The sequence below is a fragment of the Macaca fascicularis genome, chromosome 14, assembly GCF_037993035.2.
Source record: "Macaca fascicularis isolate 582-1 chromosome 14, T2T-MFA8v1.1".
NCBI classification, from domain to species: Eukaryota; Metazoa; Chordata; class Mammalia; order Primates; family Cercopithecidae; genus Macaca; species Macaca fascicularis.
In genome coordinates, this window is record NC_088388.1 from 124,673,455 (window position 1) to 124,698,533 (window position 25,079).

At 49.9% G+C, this 25,079-nt stretch overlaps 1 protein-coding gene across 4 annotated transcripts in view; it reads right to left on the bottom strand.

The window, feature by feature from the left end:
• RPUSD4 (RNA pseudouridine synthase D4) overlaps positions 1-25,079 on the bottom strand; it is a 138,359-nt gene that overhangs the window by 33,612 nt on the left and 79,668 nt on the right. The window contains exon 8 of one of the 4 annotated variants that reach the window (XM_065529669.2): positions 15,922-15,996. The exons of 2 other annotated variants lie outside the window; for them this stretch is intronic. The gene's annotated coding sequence lies outside the window, so the exon portion shown is untranslated. Of the gene's footprint in view, positions 1-15,921; positions 15,997-18,324; positions 19,456-25,079 lie in introns of those variants that run through there. One more of the 4 variants, XM_045369992.2, reaches the window with a different exon arrangement.

The window sequence follows — 25,079 nt, forward strand, 5'->3', positions numbered from 1 at the left end:
GAAACCCTGTCTCTACTGAAAATATAAAAATTAGCTGAATGTAGTGGCAGGTGCCTGTAATCCCAGCTACACAACAGGCTGAGGCAGGAGAATCGCTTGAACCCAGGAGGCAGAGGTTGCAGTGAGCCGAGATTGCACTACTGCACTCCAGCCTGGGGACAGAGTGAGACTCTGTCTAAAAAAAAAACTGGGCTAGAGAAGGCAATGTGGCATAATGAAAGAAAAGTCATAAATATCAGACAACGTGGGTCCAGATCTTGGTTTGCTTAATTGCTTAATTGCTGTGAAAATGAGGTCATTTATTTACCCTTTTGAGCCTCAGTTTTCTCATCTGTAAAACAGTTATTGAGAGAATTAAATAATATATGTGAAGCACCTAGCACAGGCTGGTCCTCAATAAATGAATGCTAGTTATGATTATCAATGTCCACAATTATTGCCAGTACTCACAATCACAGTGTCATTGATTCTGCCTTTCCCTCTTCTCCAAATCTGAGCATAGATGCCCTTGGCTCTAGCAGGGACAGTGGTGTCCTGTGGCCTCCAAATAGCTTTGCCCCATATAACCACAGCCCCTGCCCTGGGTCCCACAAGGCTCTGGTGAGCCCTTCTGACCGCCTCTGCCCTGTCCCTGGCTCAGCCCACACACCCCACCGTTCCAGCAAAGAGGATCCACTGTGCCAGCAAAGAGGACAAAAATGCACATCCAGCCTATGGTGGTGACATCCTGCAGTGTGCTAATGAGAAGTGGCCCTCCATGCTCAGTGCAGAGGGAGGAGGACAGATCCCCACCTCAGCCCAAACCCACATTCCTGAGGTGGCACAGGGGGACACGGCCAGGAGGGTGCAAAGGACTCCTCCATCTAGATGGCTCCTTGGACATGGAGGCCCTTGGTGGGGCAGCCTTCCCTTCCTCCTCTCCCACACCACAGCCCTTCCTGTTATGGGGCACTGGACAGGGCTTCGGTGTGGGCAGGAGGGCAGCCAAAGCCTGAGTCACTGGGAGGGGACAGCTGGGTCTGGAGTTGTGGTCTCCATGGGGAGGACTGGGAGGATAGGGACGGATATAAAGGCTCATCCTCTCCACTTCAGAAGAATCTCTTCGCCCTCGCTGAGGTGTGAGCTGGAAGTCTGTCTCTGGAGTCCTCTGCAGCCGTCTCAAACCTCACTGCCCTTCTCAGCCTCCAAGGCCCACCTCCTTCTCTAGGGGCACCCACTCCCTCCTCTGCAACTCACTTCTTTCTCGCCCCAGCCTCATTAGTCAAACAGAAAACAGAGGCCCATAGAAGGTCATTGACTCATTCTGGGTAACAGAGCAGTGTGAGGACTAACGTCTACTGCCTTAGACTCTGAGTCAAGCTGGAGACTCCGGCTGGACCCTTGGCACTGGAAAGAGGGACTGTCCCTGAGTCTGCGATGACCTGGCATGTGTCTCCCAGTCTCGCCCACTGGCAGCTCCATGCCCAGCTCCAGTGGCACAAGTAGGTCAAAGCCAGCCTCCCTGAGCAAGGCCCACCTGACGCCTGCCCAGAACCCTGGCTGCCCCTCTCAGCTATCTGTCCGATGCACAGGCCTCTCTGGCACCATCCGAGGCTGCACACTCTGGCTCTTGCTACCTGCGTCCTGCATCTGTGCCCTCCACACCCTGGGTCCCGGGGTCCTTGGCGACTCTCTTCTACAACACATGAATGGTTTTCATCACACTGGGGATTTGGTTTCAACACATGAATTCTGGGGGGACACAAACATTCAGACTCCAGCATTTCCAATACGACTCGAGCCCCAGCACACCACCCAATTCTTGGCAGTCCCTTCCCTTGGCCCTTGTGGCCCCCAGAACCCACAGGGTCCCTGCACGCAATGGACTGAGCCCCAGAGCCACGCTGCTGCTGCCCTTTGACTTTTCCCAGTGTCCCGTCCCATCCAGAGAATTGGACCTCCTTGGAATGACGCTGACCCAAAAGAAGGCTGATTTGCAGCACACTCTGGGATGCTGGCCACGGGGCCAGTGCTCTCAGGGCCCAGCGTGATGGCTGCCTCACCCCAGCTCTCCCGTCTCACACCAGACTCCCTCGTGCCTTGGAGCTGAGTCTGCAGGAGCTGTGGCCAGGGCCGGTTCTGGACCCTATTCCACCTCCCTAGCCCCTCCTCTCTCCTCCAAGCAGTCCCGTAGAGGGTGCCAGCCCTGCCTGGGGCTTTGGCTCCATGACAATTTCCAGGTCTACCTTGCGTGGGGACTGGGGATTGGGCATGGTAAGAAACAGCCCATGACAAATGTAGGGTTGAGAAGGTGGCCTGGAAGGCCTCTGCAGTGTGGATGTAGAAAACTCAGAGGAGAGTGGCTGGCAAGAGCTGCCCAGTCCTGGGCTTCCCAGCACGAAGGGAAGCCAGACCTGGGGGTGGAGAGAGGGGCCAGAAGATGCCCTCATCTCCCATGGAGCTGCCTGCTTACCTTCCGTCTGCTCGCGGTGCTTTTACCAAGCTGCTGGCACAGCTCCCCCGCAGGCTGTTATTGTCAACACCCTCCCTGATGCCTGGTGTTCCCATAGAGGAACACCGCCATCGGCCACATCTTTGCCACACCCTGTCCTTGCCACGCCCCAGAGACCTGGGAGAAAGGACTGGGGATTCGAGGTCCCCAGGCAGCCCGGAGTGCCGAGAGACCTCACCCCCTTAGTTGCCAAGCCCCTCTCTCCTTGGCTTCTCTTCTGTGAATCTGAGACCCCTCTCTGCCGTTCTACCTATGTCTTCTCCAAAAGCCTAGGGAAGGAAGGCTCTGAGTGGTGGAGACCCCTCACTCCTACACACAGGAAACATCAGGATGAGAAGCCCACATCCCTCCTCACTGGTGTCTCCCAAACCCACCTTCTCAAAGGATCTTTAGCCCCCAGCCTAGCAGGTAGGTAGCATGGTTTTATTTTGAACAATGAGCCCAGAGCTGAGCTGAGCCCTTTCTCCACTGAAGGCCAATCTCTTGCCTATCCCCTGTCACACAACGTTCCCACCCATTCTGGAACATCCTTAGTCAGGGACTGTCTGCATGGACTAAGGGGAGGCTTGGGGTGGCAGTAACTGGACACTGTCTATGCCTATGTCACCGAGGGATGCAGAGGCAGCTATTTCCTGGAAGAAGAAAACAGAGAGGCCCAGAGACAGGCTGGGGAGAGATAGAGGCAAAGACCAAAAGCAGCGTGACAGAGAGACACGAGCTGGGGGAGACAGAGGGCCAAACTGACACCACATGGCCACTGCGCTGGACCCCAGAACCCAGCAAACAGGCTTCATGCTGTCAGTTGCCATGGTGACAAACATGCAGGAAATATCCAAGATAACTAGAATAGTGGCAATAACATGTGTTTTGGATAAAACCTTCCGCGGCCCCACCCACTCCAATGTATTCGTTGCATTACTCAAGATATACTTCGATTTTGCACAATCGCCTTCCCCGAGAGGCTGGGGCTGGGGGTTCTCGGGTCATCGGGTGAAAGGCACGGCTGCCCTAGGGAAACGGGTGGACCTGAGGCAGATTTTTGCTCAGGAAAAAAAGGTGCATTTTGTGCCTCTCACCTCACTCCTGCCTCTCTGGGTCTGATTTTGGGTACCCATAGCCTTCTGCTCTGGAACACAAAGACCGGAAAGAGTCTGAATTCCTGTTTGAAGTCACATAGCAGGGTCTGAGGACAGAGGGGACGTCCTGGGAGGTCCTTCAAGAGCCCACAAAGCATCCCAAGGGAGTTCAAGATCCACCAAGAAGCCAAAGCTAAAGTGAGGGCACCTGAGGCCGTGTGCAAGCTGGACACCCTGGCAGTGCCCGTGCCTCCACTGGAGTGACACTGCCGCTGCTCCCGAAGCAAGGGCAAGGTATCCAGGGGGAAGAGGCAGAGAAGGCAGGGAGGAACAGGGCCGCTTTGGGGCAGGTGACTCTGAGAAAAGGAAGAAAAGGACAAGTTTGGCCTAGTATTCACACAGAAAGGTGATTCCCACACCTGCGAGAATGGAAGGAAGGGGGACATCTCAGAAGAGAGCAGAGCCTCCTAGAAATATCCCCCATCCCTCCCAGCTCCTCAAGATTGACAGAGGGTTGGCGGGGGTGGGGGGGGTGTGTGCCAAAGTCACCGCAAAAGGCCCAGCTGGAAGCCAGCAAAGACAGTCGGTGCCCACCAGACTGTTCGGACTCCCCCTGCACTCTCTGGGTTGCTGGCAGAAAAGATTCTGTGGAAAGGACACGAGATTTCAAGTCCTGCCACCTACTGCCCGTACAACCTCTGTCAGGCCCGTGACTTCCCAGGGCTTCCATCCTCGCCTCTGCTGGGTAGAGCTAACACGCTAACTTATCTCTCCGGGCTGCTAGACGGAGTAAATGCCACAGGGCACGTGGGAGCACTTGGCACATTGTAAAGTTCTGTGTCCAAGCTGTTGATTGCTGTTGTGACTCAGGCAGAGAGCGGCGGGCAGGCCTAGGGGCCAGGGAGAGGCTGCAGGCAAAGGTTCATGTGAGGAGACTCTGGTTTTTCTACTGACACTACACCCAGATTTTCCGATCTAAACAACCAGCTTCAGTTGTGATTTCCCATGTTGGAAAGTTTCTGGAAAATGATCCCTGATAGAAATGGGTTTGGGAATGGTCCACCTGGACACAGTGGACCTTACTTGGCTTGGAGCATTCCCCTTGGGAATGCCAGAACCAATTCGTGGCCTAGGGGCACAAAGGGTGCCGCTCTAACCAATGACCCTTGCTCCTGACCCTCTTCAGTGACCACAATCCCAGCCAGAACCCCCCAACCCCCCACCCCCACCACCAGTCAGGAGCATGAGCCAGGCCTGGAAACGGCCCTTAAATGACCCTCTAGACCCAAGTGAGGTTTATGGCACCAGCTCCCTTGGGAATCTAGGGATCTTACAAACTGAGATGAAACCAGATTCGCTTCCATTTTTGCTGTTGGGGAGAGTGAAATTTACCCCACTCATCCCAAGTTCAAAGCCTTACTTTGGTACCATGTTGCAAGGAATGTGGATGGAGGTGAGACAGAGACAGATAGGAGAAGTAAGAAATGGCTCAACCCTTGGTGCTCAGTTTACCCAGTAACTGCCAAGTGTAGGGAGGGACTGGCTCAGGGAATCCTGTTCCCCAAACCCAGGACCAAGGCAGGACCCCTGGAGGAGCAAGGAGCTGTCAGCCCCTCGCAGGCGGCACACCAGCTGGGCATGCAGGGGAAAAGGCAGACCGAGGCTGGGCCCAGGAGCTCCGCCATCCCTGGTTCCGCGGGAGGACAGCAGGAGGCCTGCTCGGCAGAACGCCACCCACCACCTCCGCAGCTGGCTGCCTTTTCTGTATCTGGTTTCACTCTCTCCACACTTACTTGCTACACCAGCAGAAGAAGCAGCTTCAGTGGCAGAAGGCTGGGTGTGTGTGGTGGGGGTGGGCGATGATGGGGGCAGAGGTGGGTGGTGGAGTGATGGGGTAGAAGGAGGACCCAGACAATCCCAGTTGCTTCTCCATACGCTATCAGAAAAGTTCAGAGCTAATAAGAGCTATAGAAGACTGGAGCCCAGAGGAGGGCCTAGTGCCTGCCTGCACCCTGTCTTCGCAGTTCCCTAGGGTGTTTGAGAGAAGCAGAGGCAAACGGTCCATTACAGAAGAGCCTTAACCTGAGAAGGGGGAACCTGATCTCCCTTCCCTACTCCATAGCCCCAGCTGGGACCCCAGCCCAAGCACCGTGGAAAGTGTGGGCAGAATATGGAGCCCCAAAATCTGCCCCAAAGACTTTGGGGTATGGTGTTTCATGGCCTCAGGGTAGGGACATAGTGCCGGCAGCCACTGTTTTTCTGTTTGCCAAGGAGCCTTCTCCCTGGGGATTCACAGGGCCTTCCTGCCACCCCATCTGGCTGGTACAGGAACCAGATCACCACCCCTGGCTGCCAGCCAGCCCGTGTCGGGGGAGCCAGGGCTCTCTCAGAGACTCACAGACGTGGTGCTGGGCCCGTAGGGCAGGAAGAGGGAGGCAGAGGCCTCTGGGGAGTCCCTGGCCACCCGGCTGGGAAGTCCTGACCCTGAAATTCAGCCAGTCCCTACCTCTGGACTGTGGCTGAGGGTGGCCAGGGAGTCAGGAGGGTCTCTTGTTTTGCCTTCCTCCTCTCTCTCTCTCCTGAAGATAGGGAATGTACAACCAATCTAATACCTGGAAGACTGAGGACAGGAGACTAGGAGGCAGTGGACTTTAGTCTTGGTAAGATGTGATCGCCCACTGGAAAGGCCAAGCCTAACTAAGGGGGCACATGCTCTTTGACAGGGTGGGAATGGGACTGAGAACCCACTGTCTCCTCCTCATACCACTGCCCGCCTTTCATCCACTTTCTCTCTGGGACCCCCGAGACCCCGTAGCCAGGAACCCTCCCCCAGCCCCAAGAAGGGAAGAAGGGCCCACTGCCCTGCGGGGTAATGAGCAGCTCCACCCTGCTTGGGAGGATGGTCGGTGAGAGAGCCGCCAGCACATCAGACAAGGCAGAGCCTGTGTCCCGGAAGGCAGCTCTCTACAGCCAGCAGCACCCATAGAATGGGACCACGCCAAATGGCCCCCAAGACCAGTTCTCATCTCATGCTCTGTAGCCCCCACCAAAACGACTGTAGCCTGCACTTGTCTCTCCGCTCACCCTTCCCTGCACTGTGCTGAGTAAACAAACACAGCACTCAGGCAGCCCTCTGCTGGCAAACACGTCTGACTTAGCAACGGCTCCTAGAATAAATAAACACCACAGGCTTACACACACACTCAGACACACTTGCTCGTGCTCTTTCCTGGAAGTGGGGACTGCTCCCTGGCCCATGTGCAGCTCCCGCCGGGCCCCAGCCTCCCACAGGCTACATCAGAGTAGTGCCTGAGACTGTCACCTTTTGCCCGGGTGTGGGGACGAGCTGGGCCCTCAGGTGCACAGAGACCTGGACCCAGGCTTGGGGCTTCCTCAGGCAGCCCACCAGTCCCAGGGCGGGTGGGGGGTGCTCTGTCAAGAGCCACTCACCCTGAGGGGACCACTGGAATGAGACTCTAGACACTCGGAACATTACAGAAGTAAAAAAACCTTTGACACGATCACCGGCTAAACCAGCAAAACCTCAGGCAAGAAGGGGGTGACCCGAATCCTAAGGATAGGCCTCACAGAGCCTCACAGATCAGAACTGGGGCCCCAAACCCTTTCCACTGCCCCACAGAGGCCCCTTCCCCCATCCTCTGGATTCTTTTGACAGTTGTGTCCCTTCGGGGCTGGGATAGCTTAAGGGGGGAAACACCACCCAGATGGCAGATTCAGAGATGACAATTGGGCAGTCAACCTCCTGCTTAGTCCTGAAAGGACCTTCTCAGCAAGGCCCTGCTGGCCTTTACCCTTCCCTGGGAGCTTCCCAGGAGGTGTCCTTGCCCTCTCCTTGGGAAGGGTGGCGTCTCAAGACTGCCAGCCCTACAGTAAGTGCCAGGTATCCCCATCAAGAAGTCAGATGAAAATGTCAGTTACCTGGAGGCCTGTATTAAATCTAGGGGAACAACATAGGAAAAATCACTTAGGCCAAAGAGACCGGAAGTTACCCCCAGGAATTTGTGTTTAATCCATAAGAAAATGCAGGCGCACTGAGGCAGGGGTGGTGGTAGCGTCCATTCCTGCCTTGAGAGACAGCTACAGACCAAGACAGGCCTGGCGTCTGGCAGAGTGACACAGCAGAGGCACGTAAGCTTGAGCTTCGGGCAGATCTGGTTTCAGATCTCAGCTTTTCTTTTTTTTTTTGTTTTTGAGACGGAGTGTCGCTCTGTCGCCCAGGCTGGAGTGCAGTGGCCAGATCTCAGCTCACTGCAAGCTCCACCTCCTGGGTTTACGCCATTCTCCTGCCTCAGCCTCCTGAGTAGCTGGGACTACAGGCGCCCGCCACCTCGCCCGGCTAGTTTTTTGTATTTTTTAGTAGAGACGGGGTTTTACCGTGTTAGCCAGGATGGTCTTGATCTCCTGACCTCATGATCCACCCGTCTCGGCCTCCCAAAGTGCTGGGATTACAGGCTTGAGCCACCGTGCCCGGCCAGCTTTTCTCTTATTAGCTGTGGAGGACTGGACAATGTACTTCATTTCTTTTGTCTGTAAAATGGGGGAAATTCCCCTCTTTCATGATTGCTGTAAAGATTAATAAGGTGCCATATATAAAGACTCCAGCATAGCACTCTTGCCTTCAACAGTGACTGACAGAGATGGCATGATTTAAAATCCCACCCTTTGTTAAAGCTGGAAAAAACATATTTACTGAGTTGAAACAGAACATGTGAGAAAGTGCATTATAGTAAAAGAAGACCTACAAAATTGAGGCATTATCATTTAAAAGTTTCACTGTTCAGATTAATCTGCACTTTGTATATTTCTTTTTTTTTTTTTTTGGAGACGGAGTCTCGCTGTGTCTCCCAGGCTGGAGTGCAGTGGCGTGATCTTGGCTGACTGCAAGCTCCGCCTCCCGGGTTCACGCCATTCTCCCGCCTCAGCCTCCCAAGTAGCTGAGACTACAGGCGCCCGCCACCACGCCCGGCTAGTTTTTTGTATTTTTAGTAGAGACGGGGTTTCACCATGTTAGCCAGGATAGTCTCGATCTCCTGACCTCATGATCCACCCACCTCGGCCTCCCAAAGTGCTGGGATTACAGGCTTGAGCCACCGCGCCCGGCCTACTTTGTATATTTCTAAAGCCCAAGCCTTATTCAATGACTGCATATTGTTACTATAATAATTGTAGTCAGGTACAATAATTGTTCACTAAAATAGCAATAAAAGTTGAATGAAAAATATTCATCTTGTCAGTCAAGAGGGTATTGTTAATATAATAATTGTAGTCAGGTACAAGAATTGTTCAATAAAATAGCAATAAAAGCTAAATGCAAAATATTCATCATGTCAGGCAAGAGTATATTTCTTTTATTTGCACTGTCACAGTGAGAAACTAATGGAGGCCAAAAGGAAAGCACATAAAGAATTTGCAATCGCAAAAATATGGAGCTGGGGACTGGGCACAGTGGCTCATGTCTGTAATCCCAGCACTTTGGGAGGCCAAGGTGGGCAGATTGCTTGAGCTCAGAAGTTTGAGACCAGCCTGGGCAACATAGTGAGATCCTATCTCTGAAAAAAAAAGGAGTCAACTTAAATGCCCATCAACCAACAATTGAATAAAGAAAATGTGGTAGGCCAGGCACACACAGTGGCTCACGACTATAATCCCAGCTCTTTGGGAGGCCAAGGTGGCAGATCACCTGAGGTCAGGAGTTCAAGACCACCCTGACCAACATGATGAAACCCCGTCTCTACTAAAAATACAAAATTAGCTGGTTGTGGTGGCGCATGCCTGTAATCCCAGCTACTTGGGAGGCTGAAGCAGGAGATTCTCTTGAACCCGGGAGGCGGAGGGTGCAGTGAGCCGAGGTCACGCCATTGCACTCCAGCCTGGGTAACAAGAGCAAAACTCTGTCTCAAAAAAAAAAAAAAAAGAAAGAAAAAGAAAAAGAAAATGTACTATATATACACCATGGACTACTACTCAACCATAAAACGGAACAGAATAATGGCCTTTGCATCAACTTGGATGGAGCTGGAGGTCATTATTCTAAGAGAAGTAACTCAGGGATGGAAAACAAAACCATATGTTCTCACTTATAAGTGAGAGCTAAGCTATGGGGATGCAAAGGCATAGGAATGGCAGAAGGAACTTTGGAGACTCGCAGGGAAGCGTGGGAAGAGGGTGAGGGATGAAAGGGTACACACTGGGTACCGCGTGCACCCTGCTCGGGTGGCAGATGCAGCAAACTCTCAGAAATTACCAAAAACTACCTGTACCCTCAAAACTATTAAAATATATACTTTTCAAAAGAAAACAAAATATTGGGGAATAAAACAAAGTCATCTTTGTATACAAAGACAACGAAGAAGAAAGCCCATAAAACCGGCTGGTGGCTGCAGAGGCACGCAGGTGTGCCCTCTCAGGTTGCAGGTGTGGGGGTGAGGACTCTGAGGAGGCAGTCTCGCCTGGACTCCCGGAGACCCGCATAGCCCTCCCTGGGAGACACGTGTCCCTCACCTCTGTCTTCTCTGGCTCTCTGACCCCGAGCTGCCGTCCGTGTGAGCGGACACGGCACTCAGGGCCAGGAGACTCAGAGCAAGGCCAGGAGGGCACCGGGGCAGGAGACTGGCAGGCTGAGAGTCCCGGGGCTACACGGGAAGTGGTCAGCTCAGCGCCAAGGCTGTGGACCAGGGCTGCTCCTCAGAACTAAAGGCTCGCAACCAACTACTGGCTAGACAGGCTGGGAAACCAGGCAGCACAGAGTGCTGCTGACTGTGAGTCTGCGTGGGCAGGAAGCTGAACTCACAGCCAGTAGACTAGGACATTGGGCAGCAAATCTAGGAAGGGTCTGGGCAGCAACTATGGGACCTTAGTGGCAAGAAAAGACTTTGATATGGGACCAAAGACCGGCTGAAGAGAGAATGCCTAAATTTTGTTTGCCAAGTGCCGGCCTCAAGGCCTGAATTGATAGGTACAGGGAAGCACTAAATGGCCTGGGGTGTGACAGACTGTCTGCAAGACAGTTCCTTAGAGCAGACGCAGAACTCGCCATCCTGAAACTACCCGTGTGACTGACTGCAAATAGCAGCATGAATCCTGGGGAAGAACATGGTTCGTGGCTGTTCCGTGCCACTTACCAGCTTGGGAGAGTTACCTAGCCTCTGTCAGTCTCAGTCTTCTCATCTTTAAATAGGGATAACGACACCTACCTCATCTGGTAGTGGTGATTGTGTGAACTCAGTGATGTAAGGGATGTTGAAACGCTTTAGCACTTGGCCTGGCCCTGCTGAAAGTGCTCCATAAAAGCTGGGCATGATTACCAATTAAACATTTATTGAGACCACCCTGGCCAACAGGGAAACCCCGCCTCTCCTAAAACATATATAAAAATTAGCCAGGCATGGTAGTGGGCACCTGTAGTCCCAGCTACTCAGGAGGCTGAGAGAGGAGAATCACTTGAACCCAGGAGGTGAAGGTTGCAGTGAGCCAAGATCGTGCCACTGCGCTCCAGCCTGGGGTAACGAAACGAAACTCCGTCTCAAAAACAGCAGCAACAACAACAACGACAAAAAGTTTATTGAGTGTAGGCCAGGCACGGTGGCTCATGCCTGTAATCCCAACACTTTGGGAGGCCGAGGTGGCTGGATCAATTGAGGTCAGGACAAGACCAGCCTGGCCAACATGGTGAAATCCTGTCTCTACTAAAAATACAAAAATTAGCCAGGTGCACTGGTATGCACCTGTAATCCCAGCTACTCAGGAGACTGAGGCAGGAGAATCACTGGAATCCAGGAGGCAGGGTTGCAGTGAGCTGAGATTATACCATTGCACTCCAGCCTGGGCAACAGAGCGAGAGACTCTGTCTCAGGAAAAAAAAAAAAAAAAGTAAGTTGATTGAGTGCCTATTATATGCCAGTCCCTATACTTTGTATAAGACATACAAAGATGAAAAGGTGTAGATACTGCTTTCAACAGGTCTAGGCTTCCAGGGGTGGGCAGAGGCTCCTACTTAAAATAAGCAATCACAGCCCAGCATGCTCATTAGCAGTGGAGGCAGGTACAGAATGCAGAAGGGGGAGGTGGGGCAAACAGCATTCGAATTTGCCTTGAGAAATCAGGGAAGGCCTCCAGGAGGAGACAGGGCATGAACTGAGCCTGGAAAGCTGAATAGGTTTTCTGGTGGACAAGTGGAGACAGAGCAGTGTAGGTAGAAGAAGGAGCAAGAAATCGAGTCACAACAAAGCCTGCTGTGTTCTGGGAGTTTGGACAATGAACTGCAGTGCTGCTGTGGCTTAAAGAGGAGAGCTTGGCAGGGGAAATGAAGCTGGGCTGACAGATGGGACCAGAGCATAAAGGATTTTTTTATGCTATGTTAAAGAATTTAGATTTTACCCTGAGTGATGAGAAGCCGCTAAAGCATTTTAAGTAAGGGAGTGATGGACAAGATTTATTGTATAAAAAGACCACTCTTGCTGCTATGGGTAGTATGGATCAGCTACGGTCAGGACTGGCTGAAGGGAAACCAGCTGGGAGAATAGCAAGAAGTGAGAGACTGATCAAAGGAAGCCAAAGTGGGGCTAGAGGCCAGGCACGGTGACTCACGCCTGTAATCCCAGCACTTTGGAAGGCCAACGCGGGCAGATCACAAGGTCAGGAGTTCAAGACCAGCCTGGCCAACATGGTGAAACCCCATCTCTACTAAAAATACAAAACTTAGCGAAGCGAGGTGGCAGGCGCCTGTAATCCCAGCTACTCGGGAGGCAGAGGCAGGACAATCGCTTGAACTTGGGAATCGGAGGTTGCAGTGAGCCAAGATCTCACCATTGCACTCCAGCCTGGTGACAGAGCAAGACTCCGTCTCAAAAAAAAAAAAAAAAAAAAAAAAAAGCCCGAGGGAGGCGGGCTAGAGGTGAGCAGATGGATGCTTAAGCAGGAAACCTGGCAAGACAGACTGGGTGTTAAGAATGAGGCAGAGGCCTGGGAAATGTTGACATCCTTCTCCAGGATGGGGTCTTCAGAAATGTGACCAGACTCAGAGGGAAGCGACAGTCCTGCTTTGGTCTCAGAGAACCGCAGGTGGAGCTCAGAACAAAGTCCTTGGCTGGGCATGCAGATCTGGGGTCATGGGCATGAGGGTGTAGCTTAGCTGCAAGTGGGGAGTGTGCAGAGGGAGGAGGGAAGACAGCACTGGATAGCCGCAGATGGCCATGGGAAATCCCAGCCAACGTGCACGCATCTACTGAAGGAAAGAGGACCCACAAAGGAGACTGAAAAGAATCTTACAAAGGTGTAGGAAGAGATCCAGGAAAGAGCAGTGTCACACAGCATGAAGGGGCAAAGCATGTCAGGATTGCGGGTAAGGTCAATGATGTCAAATACTGCTGATAAGTCCCGTACGGAAAAGACTGAAATGCGACTATAGGTGGTCTCTGATGACTTCACAGAGGGCATTTCTTTCTATTTCTTTCTTTCTTTCCTTCTTTCTTTTCTTTTCTTTTTTTTTTTTTTTTTTTTGAGATGGAGTCTCACTCTGTCACCCAGGCTGGAGTGCGACGGCGCAATCTCAGCTCACTGCAACCTCCACCTCCCGGGTTCAAGTGACTCTCCCACCTCAGCCTCCCGAGAAGCTGGGATTACAGGCCCTTGCCATCCTGCCCAGTTAATTTTTGTATTTTTGTAGAGACGGGTTTTCACCATGTTGGCCAGGCTGGTCTTCGACTCCTGACCTCAGGTGATCCGTCCAACTCGGCCTCACAAAGTGCTGGGATTACAGGCATGAACCACCACGCCTGACTCACAGAGGGCATTTCTGCGACAACAGTGCATACCAGACTACAATGAGTTGTGGAGTCAGTGTGACATGAAGGGAGAGAACACAGAGGACACTGGTGAGAGGCTTGACTAAAAGAGAAGACATGAGGGGTCATAGAGACTTCAGGTGGAAGGAAGGTTTAACTTTGTTTTTTAGTACAGGAAATACTTGAATGAGTATATATGCTAAGGAGAGGTGGAGCTTAAAGATTCAGAAAAAACTCAGGACAAAAGAGAGGATCTTAGAGCAAGGTCCCAGAGGACACAGGAAAAACTGGGATCCCGATGACATGACGCTCTTCCTGAAACCTTCTTAGCTCACATCAGCAGAAACAGACTCTGAGACTCTGAGGTTTTCTTTTTTTTTTTTTTTTTTTTTTTTTGAGGCGGAGTCTCGCTCTGTCGCCCAGGCTGGAGTGCAGTGGCGCGATCTCGGCTCACTGCAAGCTCCACCTCCCGGGTTCCCGCCATTCTCCTGCCTCAGCCTCCCGAGTAGCTGGGACTACAGGCGCCGCCACCACGCCCGGCTAATTTTTTTTTTTTTTTTTTGTATTTTTAGTGGAGACGGGGTTTCATTGTGTTAGCCAGGATGGTCTCGATCTCCTGACCTCGTGATCCGCCCGTCTCGGCCTCCCAAAGTGCTGGGATTACAGGCTTGAGCCACCGCGCCCGGCGGACTCTGAGGTTTTCATGCGGGAGGATTACTGGGGAGGGATCTCAGGAACCAGCCCTGAGAGGGGGCCCTCATGGAAAAGGAGGCTGAGGCGTGGAGGTTTGCAGAGCATCACAGGCAATGGAGGAAATTCTTTCCTGAGGGACTCCTTTTTCTTTTCAAAATGAGAAATTGTTGAAAAAGAGTGCTTGAGATCTCCCAAAGAGTGGAAAAGGCCTGGAATGACAGTAGGAATCCCAAGCTGGGATTAGTGTGTACCCCGTAAAGATCAGATGCTGTAAATCTGTGGTGTTACTATCTTCTGGGCTGAGTGATTTTTCCCCAGTCAGGCTCTGCGTCCCAGAAGTATAAGCAGAAGAGGAGGCTGAGGGTGAGGTTAACCTAAGGCTTATTTCTGGGCTTCTGGCCTACTCTCTGCTCCTGCTGGGCGCCTGTCTCCAGCTGGGACTAGGGGAAGAGCCTGCAGGTCGTGCTTCTACTTGAAGCTTCCTTCTCTCTCTCAGGGTTGCTATTTATTGTGTCTTGGCCAGTGCACCAATCCAAAAGTTGAAAAAAAACAGAGTACACATCAAACCATTCCCAGAATCAAACTCTAGGATGATTTAGAGATCAGTGAGTCAGATACATGTGGATTACATTTTCCTCTGACTGCATACTTGGTTAGAAAATCCTAGCCTGGGACTTGGAAGTCATGGGTCCTGTTTGGGACACCCAAGTTGCTATAAAGGGGTAAAATGTGTGATCAGTTCCAGTCCCTGGATCATCAGGCAAGGTCTGAAAACCTTTTTTTGAGATGGGATAAATTCCCAGGACTGCAGACCACTGGACCAAACTTCTAGGAGACAAGACTTGTGGACCCTGGTAAGAACCCAAGCCAAACCTTTCATGGGGCCAGCCCGGGGAGAAACTGGCCCTGCTTGGCTGGCTTCTGCTACCATCACTCATCCTTTCTAAGTGAGAGCAGGCTGGAGGCCACAAAACAAAGGCCAAAATGCACTCAAGGACAGTAAGCTCAAGGTAAGTTTGGATAACTTCTTTAGGTCAAAAAAGAGGAACCCCAGGTTAGAAGGCAGGTATTTTTCTGGAATAAATGAGTTTGAAAATATGAAAGTATGGAGAAGAAAAGAGCAACATTTTGTCAGGGACAGAAAAAAAAGAGTCAAAAGAGCCCAGTCTTCACTCTGGTTCTGTGATTTTACTATCCCCCTGAGGTTTCGGCACCCTCTGCTGAAAATGTAAAGGTTTGGATTCGATGATGACTCATCTTTTATTTCTGATCTTACTTATCTAGTTTTATGTCCTTTATGCTCAATTTAAGCTCTTCCATGCTCTGCCTCTCCCATATCCATTTTTCTTCTTCCCAAAGGGCATGAAAGTATTTGGTGAGCTAAAAGATGTTGGCCTTCTCTTCCTGTTTCTTGCTCAAACTCCAGTTGGCTCTCCAAGCTGTCATTAAACCATCCATTGATTCATTCATTCATTCATTGATATCAGTTTCCCTCCACCACTCTAACTGGAGCTGAGCAATTAGACACATGGTAATCTTGTGCACAAGAAGATAAGAAGTCTACCAGGGACCCCAGGGGCCAAATAATTGGGCAAAAATTAGGCAAGGGGTGGGCCCACTCGGACCCCATACTTCTTCCTCATCAGTCAGCAAAGGGAGAGGTTTCTTTTTCCAGCCCTCTCTTCCTCTGCTCACACCTTGGTGAAAGGAAAGAATGACCCACAACGTGACCCCATGCCGAGGACGGAGAGGGCAGAGAGATAGGCAAGGGTGATGAGGCTTTGTGTCAGGTGGCAGTAGCTGGCAGCTCTCCGTGCCTTGATCTCAAGGCCATATTCTCTCAAAGGAATGACGGTGGGAGGAGACCCAGGGAGAGATCCTTGAAATGGAACGCTGGAGTGCTCGGGATGGACCGAGCTCCACAACAGCTGTCCTGCAGATGGGGAAGAGCATTTGAATCTTGAGTTTATATTTCTAGAAAAACTCCCCCTCCCACTCTCCCTTGCTGTATTATGGAGTTTTTGTGAGGTTTAGAAAAATAAACAGAATCTAACCATAACTGTCTGAAAGTGCTAAATTACCAAGAAAGACATAACAGATTAGCAGTGCAAACTGAGCCTGGGTGGGAGACGGCCAGCACACGGGGGATCCGAGAACAACCCATAGGGTGGTGGTTTCTCTGCTCCCCTTCCTCCCTGAGGATGAGCTGTCTTCGCACACTGCAGCCTCTCTGGTGGCTCTGAAGGCCGAGCTGCATTGTCCAGAGAGTCTGAGGTTTAGAAATGGGGTACCATGTCCACTTTCAAACCAGCAACACCCGCAGACTTGAAAAGATATAACTCATGCCATCAAGTCCATCTCTGGCTCTCAGGTAGGACTGCTCCTATCACCCTGGTTGGAAGTGAAACTCTTTTCTGTTTCTAGAGACAACCTTCTCAGATGAACCTGGAGGGCATTACGTTAAGTGAAACAAGCAGGCATAGAGAGATAAAGACTGCATGATCTCACTTATATGTGGAGTGTAAGAAAGTCCAACTCACAGAAACAGAGTGAAATGGTGGATCCCAGAGGCTGTTGGGTTGGGGGATTGAGGAGATATTGATCAAAGAACACAAAACTTCAGTTAGACAGGAGGAATATGTTCAGGAGACCTATTGTACATCAGGGCAACTACAGTTCATAACAACATATCTTATATTTTAAAATTGATCAGAGAGTAGATTTTATATGTTCTTACCACCATTAAATAAGGATGTGAAATAATACATATGTTCAATAGTTTGAATTAGCCATGCTGGCCTGTATACATATATCAAAACATTATGTTATATACCATAAATAGGCACAATTTTTACTTGTCAATTTCTTTAAAAAAATAAGCTTTTAAAAAAGAAACAACCTTCTTTATCTTTTCCCCAGGAATCTGGGAGGGTGTTTAGGCAGGTAATGATTCAAAACTCCCAGAATGTTGGAATCAAAAGGATCTTAGAACACAGCCCTCATCCTTCACTTTACAAATAAATGAACTGAGGCTCACAGGGAAGAGGCAACTTGCCCAAGATCCCCCAGCTGGTGAGAGGCAGAGCTGGGACTGGAACCCGGGTCTCCTGAATCCCTGCAGATGCACATTCTGTAGCAGCTACTTCCAGGCCTTCCATCCAATCGCCCAGTTCCCCTTTCCTCGTTATTTTTCACTGGGTTGCGTCCAGTGAATTTATATCCTTTTGGCCAATCTGCAACTATAGCTTCTATGATTTTGAAGTTCTCGTATCTTAACCTTAAGGTCTCCTCAGTTAAAATCAGTAGCTTACCTTTCTTGAGCCCCTGCTATTTGTCAGCCACCAGGAACTCAAAGGTGAAAAAGGCACAGTGCCTGTCTTTAAAGACTGACGGCCAGGAGCAGTGGCTCACATCTGTAATCCCAGCACTTGGGGAGGCCGAGGTGGGCAGATCACCTGAGGTCAGGAGTTCAAGACCAGCCTGGCCAACATGGTGAAACTCCATCTCTACTAATAATACAAAAATTAGCCGGGCCTGGGGATGCATACCTGTAATCCCAGCTACTCGGGAGGCTGAGGCAGGAGAATCGCTTAACTCGGGAGGCAGAGGTTGCAGTGAGCAGAGATTGTACCATTGCACTATAACCTGGGTGACAAAGCAAGACTCTGTCTCAAAAAAAAAAAAAAAAGATTGACATGAAGCCAGAGGGGAACTCTGGAGTCCTTTCTGACCAACAACCTGAACTCCTCCTGCTGACTCTACCTATTGCCCCGCTACATCTTCAGGATGTGTGCAGAATGGGTTAGGAAGTACAAGTTACCAAGTTAAGCTACAGTCTGTAAGGCACTGTTCTGGGTTCTGGAAGAGAGACCTCCCTACTCTCCAGGAGACATGTGAAAGACCAGCTTCTAGTTTACTAACAGATGCGGGACAGATAACTGGGATTTGAATTATAGCTCCACAATTTACTAGCAATGAGACCACAGGCAAATTATCTAATCTTTCTGGGCCTCAGCTTCTTCTGAAATAAGGATAGTGAAGCCCACCTTACAAGGCTGTTATGAAAATCAAACAAAATATGTGAACTCCCTAGTTCCATGCCTAGTGCACAGGAGACCTCAAAAATGCTACTTTCTTTCCTTTCTCTTGAATTCTGGTCTTATGTGACTGTGTGTTACCCAGAGCATGATGATCGCTGAAGATTTCAATGTGTATTGGTCTGTACTCACACTGCTAATAAAGACATACCTGACAGTGGGTAATTTATAAAAGAAAGTGGTTTAATTGACTCACAGTTCCACATGGCTGGGGAGGCCTCGCAATCATGGAGGAAGGCAAATGATAAGCAAAGTCACGTCTTACACGGCGACAGTCAAGAGAGCTTGTGTAGGGGAACTCCCCTTTATAAAACCGTCAGATCTTATGAGATTTATTCACTATCGTGAGAACAACACAGGAAAGATATGTCCCCATGATTCAATTACCTCCCACCAGGATCCTCCCACGATACGTGGGAATTATAGGAGCTACAATTCAAGATGAGATTTGGGTGGGGACACAGTCAAACCATATCACAGTGCTTTGTGGAGAGAGTGTTTCACTGCTATTCTCTTCCAAGCACAGCAAAGGGGACTGGCTGGCCATCCTCTCCCTTGTAAGTATGACTTCCAACTTCAAGTCTGACTGGTGTAGACCCCGATCTTTGCTCAGCATGACACCCCTTCCTTCAGGCTCAACTCTCTCCCTTGGCATCCACCACTGGAAAAGGATGAGCTGCCCTAACCTGAGCCACACTCTATCTCTTTTGAAGACAGAAAAGTGAGGGGAAGCCATGGGGAGATGCATTCCTCCTTGATGCGTCATGAAAGACATACAGATTTAATGTCAGAAGACAGGCTGGAAACCCAGCCCTTTCTCCACATCTGTGTCATCCTAGCCCCACTGACCCTTAGTTTCCTGATCTGTGAGAAGGGAACACAAAAGCTGCTTCAGTTAGTTACTGTGAAGATTAAATTTGAAAAGACATACGAATAGTCATAACAAAGAGGAAAATATTAACCCTACGTTGATACCGCTATACTATTATTGTCTCTTCTCCTGTTCCCCTGACACATCTCAACTGAGAGCAGGCCAGGCCAAATCTGCAGAAATCCAGTTCTATTCTTGCTAAGCAGCAGTCCTACCTGATGCTTTCCAGTTGGTAAGGGCAGGGCCCTCCTCTCTCCACCTGAGCTGTGGGAGGCAGGAGGCGAAAGGCCAGTCCCAGAACGGGAGCCATGGAGCTGTCTCCTTCTCAATCTGTCTCTGGGGGAGTGCTCTTGGCAAGGAGCAACCGTGAGCAACCGTTCCAAAGGCAAATGTCCAAGGTGAAATCCATCACAGGGGCCCTGGACTGGGATAAGATAGAAGAAAGTAAATCAAGCCTCCTTGAGATAAGAAGACATAGCCTGGAACATTTAAAAAATGCAACTCTACCAGCTGCCCACTTTTGCGAAGTTTTAAGGCAGAGGACTGTGCTAGGTAAGAAGGAACTGAGACCACATCCCCCTATTTAAAAGTGGGAGAAGCCCTGATGTGGGGCTTCTCTCTTCTCTCTCCCTCTTACCGCAAGTCCCAGCCAGAGGGGAGCAAAAGGCATTTTTAATGAATCTCTATCAGCAAAGAAACAGGGAAACACAGAGGCTGTCCATTTGGTATCAGAGATTAAGGACAAGGGTTCTAGGGTCAGGCAGTCTGGGTTCTAATCCTGACTTTTACACTATACGTGTAGTCTTAAACAATCTACTTAATCTCTATGAACCACAGTTTCCAATAGGGATAATCCTATGCTACCTTATAGAACTGTTTTGAAGACTAAATACAGGATAATTTTTATGGAGCATTTACTGCAGTGGCAGGCAGAAAGTGTGTAATCAATAGTGTTATGACTATTTATAATATCTGTAAGAGATCGGGGAGGCCAATACCTCTCTAACTTCCTTCATATCCCATTTGTATAGTCATTTCTTTAAAATTCTCTGAATGGTATTCCCCAAAAACAAATCTTGTAGCATCAGTCTTGTGTGTTGACTGCTATTGAACAGTGGACATTTTTCTTGCCATTATGTCCCATTTGTAACTTATGACCATACCTGTCCCAATCACCACCTCTCCAAAAATGTGTATGTTTAAGTGTATGTCTGACTGGCTGAGACTGGAACATCTACAAAGGGGCGTTTTGATCACACTCAGGTCAGGAAGGGAAGAAAATCGTTAACAGACACCTGGAGTCTGAAGATAGAGATGTGGGGAGGCAAGGGAATAATGTCTCAGGCAGGAGGTCCCTCGGTCAGAGGGGAGGACTCTGCATCTGAAAGAAGACTTTTGTATCCCTCAAAGTCCCCCTAACCTTATCTTCATCTTTCCCTCTCTTCATTATCAATAAGCCACACATGTTTTCCATGTGCCCGGGCTTGGCATGTGATAGGAAATGTTTATATCTTGGTCCCCAATCTAAAGCTATCAACAGGACGGGCGCGGTGGCTCACACCTGTAATCCCAGCACTTTGGGAGGCTGAGGCAGGTGGATCACCTGAGGTCAGGAGTTCGAGACCAGCCTGGCCAACATGGCAAAACCCTGTCTTTACTAAAAATACAAAAATTAGCCTGGCATGGTGGTGTACACCTGTAATCCTACCTACTCGAGAGGTTGGGGCAGGAGAATCCCCTGAACCTGGGAGGCGGAGGCTGCAGTGAGCAGAGATTGCACCGCTGCACTCCAGCCTGGATGACAAAGCAAGACTCCGTCTCAAAAACAAAACAAAACAAAAAATAAATAAAAATAAAGCTAGCAACAGTCTAATCAGAGAGGGAACCTAGAAGCCTGGGATGTCTCAGGGAGTCTGGGAACCTGGCCTTCTTGGCATGGAACCCACGGTAGAGGTGAGATGGATTCATGGCAGGGAAAGGGAAGCAAAAACTCAAGGGCCCTGGAAGGGAGGCACAAACCTGTGGCTGCGGCGGCACAGTCAGCAGAGAAAGCTTGACGGCTTCCTGAGCAAGGATATTGCATAATGAACGTGTGAACATGGTGTGTGGGGTGGGTGGGCCAGACCAGAAGCCCTTGCGAGAGAATGAAGGAGTGCGAGACCCAGGTTTGACCTTGGCTCAGCCACGCACCAGCTGTGTGAGTGACACTGGGCAAGTCGCTTAACCTCTCTTGGTTTCTCACTTGGAATCATAAAGCCTGACTTCCAGGTTTGCCATGAAGCTGCGAGGTGACATATGGAAGGTTGCTTTGTGCAAATGTATGGGTTCTAGTGGCTGGACTGGTGTGCTGGGGAGATGAGCACTGCAGGAAGGGAGGCCACCTGGGGACAAGTGGGGCTGTATGGCCAGGTAGGCTGGTGGTGACAAGGGCAGCATGGAGTGGGGGAAGCACTTGAACCTTCTTCCACTGTGTGGCTCTCCTCCTGCTGCCCACGGGTTCTAGGAGCTGCATAGAAAGAGTCCCATAGACTTAAACCCTCTCTCGGCTTAAAACCCACAGTAAGAGGCAAACAGCTGAGAAGATCAGGGAGTGACAGAACATGAGTGGATATACAAATAGACAAGATTAACTATTTCCACTGTATACACAAGAGGCTTTGCTAACACTCGGCCAATTAGAAAACTAATCTAAACAGCCACCAGCTTCCATTCTCCTAGGAGCTCTCCAACAGCTGTTCGCTTGCACTTGCCACTGCTCCCAGCAAGTGCCCTGAGGCTCCTCCTTGGGTCTGGTCCCCACTTGAGCCTCAAGGGCTCCTCAAGAGCGAAGAATTGTGTCACTTCCCTTTCCTTTCCCTGAACTCCCCATCGGGTCCTGTTGCTGTTATTACAGGGGGCTCCCTCCATGTCACTGCCTCTGAGACGCCAACCCCCGCACAGAGTGACCATTACAGCACTTTCCAGGTGAGACTGCCATCCATCTGGGAGGCATGCACACGAAGAGAGGAAGAGCAAAGCCTTTGAAGTCTGACAAACTGGAGTTAAAAACTCCTAGATCTCCTACTGTTGTGCTCTCTCTGATACCCTGTTCCCTCGCCTAAAAAGAGGATAATAATGATACCTACTTAGGAATTAAAAGCAGGCTAGGCGCGGCGACTCACACCTGTTATCCCAGCACTTCGGGAAGCCGAGCTGGGCGGATCGCTTGAGGTCAGACATTCAAGACCAGCCTGACCAATATGGTGAAACCCCGTCTCTACTAAAAATACAAAAAATTAGCCGGGCATGATGGCGGGTGCCTGTAATCCCAGCTACTCAGGAGGCTGAGGCAGGAGAATCACTTGAACCACTGCACTCCAGCCTGGGAGACAGAGTGAGACTCCGTCTCAAAAAAAAAAAAAAAAAAAGGAACTAAAAGCAAATATATATATATAGGTGTATGTGTGTGTGTGTGTGTGTGTGTGTGTGTGTGTGTGTGTGTACACACACATATCCTTCTATTTAGATAAGCAAATATGTATATATGACAAGCTAGTACAGTCCCTGCACACTGTAAGTATTCAATGCATTGCTTTTGCCATTATTATTACTGTTGTACTACTACTACTATTATAATTGTCATTATTGCTCTCTCTGAGTTACCCAAAGGCCAAAAACAACTTTGACTTGGGGGCAGGTAGCTTCTAACATGGTTCCTGATCGTCTCTGTCTCGCAGCCTCCACACCCTTGTGTAAAGCTCTCCCCTGGAGTGTGGGTGGAACCTGGGACTTGCTTCTAATCCACAGAATATGGCAAAGGCAGTGAGATGTCACTTCCTTCCTCAGGTTACAAAAGATTGTGACTTCCGTCCTGCTGGCTGACCCTCTCTCCAGCCTTCTCAGCTTGCATATCTCCACAAAGCAAGCTGCCATGCTGGCAAGACTTATGTGGCAAGGATTTGAGAGCATCCTCTGGCCAGCAGCAAGCTATGAACCGAGGCCCTCAATCCAACAACCCTTGAGGGACTGAATTCTGCCAATGAACACATGAACCTGGATGTGGATCCTTCCCCAGGTGAGCCTTCAGACGAAATGCCAACCCTGGCCAAAACTTTGGTTACAGCCTTGTGAGAGATTCTAACGCAAAGGACCTGGCTCAGTTGTGCCCTGACTCCTGGCCCACAGAAACTGTGAGATAACAAAAGTGTGTTGTTTTAAACCATGATATATTATGGATTTGTGACACAGAAATAGATAGCTAATACAACCTCTCTGTCTTCCTAGCCCAGCACTTGGCATATGGAGTGGAAGTCAAATGTCAGTTGAGTGTATGAATGAATGAATGATGATGGTAACAGGTAAACTCATCAGGACCTAAGAAAGGCCTAGACGGGCTAGATCCAAAGAGAGAGCTCTTTCCCAGCACCCACTGCCTGTATCTTTTGTCTTCTGTCCCTCACAACCCTGGGTCCTTCCTCCCTTCCCCTGTCCTCAGGACCTTGCTCTCCTCTTGGTTCCTGCATTTAGTCATTCTCTCTGAATTTTTATTTTCCTCCTCAAAAAAAAAAAAAAAAATCCAGCTCTAAAATATCTGACCCTGGTGAATTGGAATAATTTTTGATGGAAAGCAGTCTTGTCCAGAAAGGCTCTTACCCACCCTGCTCAGGAATGTGGTTGCTGCAGATATTAAAACAGACCTGCAGGCGTCTGCAGTGAGTGGGGAGCTCGTGCCAGCAATGACCTCAGCCTGCACAGCAGGGCTCTTACCTAGGACAAGCTGCTGTGTTGAGCTGGATCACAACAGACCTTCTCCAAACTCTTCCCCTTCCAGGCATCCCAGACTGCACCCTCTAGTTTAACGCCTGAGACACAGCTTTCCACCCAAGCCTGGTATCAAAAGTCAAGGGCAGTGCCACCAGGCCTGTGAGAGAGGATGCTGTGGGTCCCACTGTCCCTTCACATTCAAGTGGCTTTGGCTAAAGAACGCGGGCCTCACGCTGGCAGCCCCCTTTCCTGTCCTCTTCTCCTGACTCCATGCCTCCCACTCCTGATAGCTCCAAGGGATCCTGTTCAGGTTGAGAGGTATCAGGCTTCATTTCTTCTGCAAGAGGCACCCTCCCAGGGAAGGCCAGGATTCTCAGGGCAGAAACTGGAGCCTGGCACCCCTCATGGTAAGGCTCCCCATTGTGTGGCTGAGCTTGCACTCAGGCTTAGATCTTGCCCTGCTCAATTCAGCTCCCATTGTTGAATTTGAAGTTGGCTAAGATGAAGTAGAAACTCGTGTTACTTTTCAGATTTCCCTCTTCCACTGGGAAACTCAGAGAACTAGGAGTATCCCAGCTGTAATGTATTCCAGCCTCCAAACTCAGAAACCTATCCCCAGATCATCCCAGTAATTACCACAACAGTTTACCTAACACATTCTTGTATGCAAAGTACTTGTACACATGCTATTTCTCATAAGAATCCTACAATATTTTTAGCCCCATTTAACAGAGGAATAAACTGTGGCTCAGAGATAGTAAGAATTTTCCCAGTTATGCAGTGAGCAAGTGGTAGAAGGGGAACCTAAACCAAGGTCTGTTGACTCATACAGAGTCCAGTCTTCTTTCCACTACTACTCATGCTCCCAAATCTGTAAGGCTCATTTTCTTCTAACTTTGTATTTCATTTGTAAGTTGATCACTTTGTACTTACATGTACCCATTATATTGTCCAATTCCTGCTCCTTCCTCCTTAGTCTTCCCCCATGCCAACCTCTGGAGGGCTGGGTCAGGTAGCTTTATGCAGCTCAGCAATGGATTGACCACTGGCCTTCAAGTCTGGAGATCCAGGTTTTAAGTTCTGGCTCCGCCACTAATGAGGGGTGTGGCTTTGAGTCAGTTACCTCACTTTTCTACCTTACTTTTGCAATGTGAAGATGACAAATTGCGTGGTCACTAGAGTCACTTCTAGCTCTAGAACTACGATTCTTTGATGTAATTCCTGGTTGGGCTTCCTCTTGGGGAGGAACAATTTCCAAGTCAACGGGAAATTCACTCTTGCACTATGAATGCCATCCGGAGCTTG